Source organism: Dipodomys ordii, unplaced genomic scaffold (assembly GCF_000151885.1).
Source record: "Dipodomys ordii isolate 6190 unplaced genomic scaffold, Dord_2.0 Scaffold282, whole genome shotgun sequence".
Taxonomy (NCBI): Eukaryota; Metazoa; Chordata; class Mammalia; order Rodentia; family Heteromyidae; genus Dipodomys; species Dipodomys ordii.
Genome location: NW_012267498.1, coordinates 262,831 through 263,750, shown reverse-complemented (window position 1 = coordinate 263,750; position 920 = coordinate 262,831). Strand labels below are relative to the sequence as shown.

The following is a 920-nucleotide window of genomic DNA, read 5'->3' as shown; positions in this document are numbered from 1 at the left end:
CAGTGGCAGTCCTGACCCAGAATGGGCAAGAAAGCTATTCTAGGGAGGCAAACCTGTTGCTTGTTTACATCAGAGGGGGAAAATTGTAGCAAGACAGGCTTAGCAGCTTAGAAGAGGCCCAGCCTGAATAAACATCTGTGGCAACATATTATAGGAATATTGAGCATGACTATATAGATAAAAGGTATTACTTAGATCTGTTCCAACATCAGGGGATATAGCTCAGGGGTAGAGCATTTGACTACAGATTAAGAGGTCCCTGGTTCAAATCCAAGTGTCCCCTGCTACTCTATGATTTTGCTATGTTAGTTGTTAATAGTAGCTGAGCTGCTATTGAAGACTAAGTCCACAAATCTCAGGATACTGAGCCTCCTGAATTATGAGGGAAAACAGTGGGCGTTATATCCCTGAGAACCACAGCCCTAGAATGACAAGTTCCTCTGAATCTTTTTATTTCATTTACCAAGGATTTTGTTTTGTTCAACACTTTTTAGTTTAGATTCACTTTTTCTATGCATTTTTATGATCCTCAAATCAGGAGTGTTCTAGTAGATAAATGTTTTACAACCAGCTGTCTGGGGGAAGAGGAGAGTCCATTTCATAGTGTAATCCCACCTTGGCCAATTTCAATCTACAAACATGAGGTCTCTGACCACAGAATTTAGGAAGATAGGATAACAAGTGAACTCAACCAAAGCTGTCAGACAGCTCAGGTACCCTCCTATTTCTGACCCACCTTCTCTATACAAGCATGGCCTTTGGGGCCTGCTCTATCTTCAAGCGCTTCTCATGTCATCCTTCCATTAATAACTCATTAATTCAAAACACATTAGACTACTCTTAATACCAATCACAGTAATGGAGAGTCAAACAAGTTTAGTCTATGGTACAGAAAACAGACACATTGCATGACCAAGCAG

General features: G+C 40.7%; 1 non-coding gene across 1 annotated transcript; it reads left to right on the top strand.

The window, feature by feature from the left end:
• The first annotated feature begins 211 nt into the window (after positions 1 to 211).
• Positions 212 to 283, top strand: Trnac-aca. The gene has a single exon. It is a non-coding gene; the product is annotated as a tRNA-Cys (tRNA).
• Positions 284 to 920: the final 637 nt, after the last annotated feature.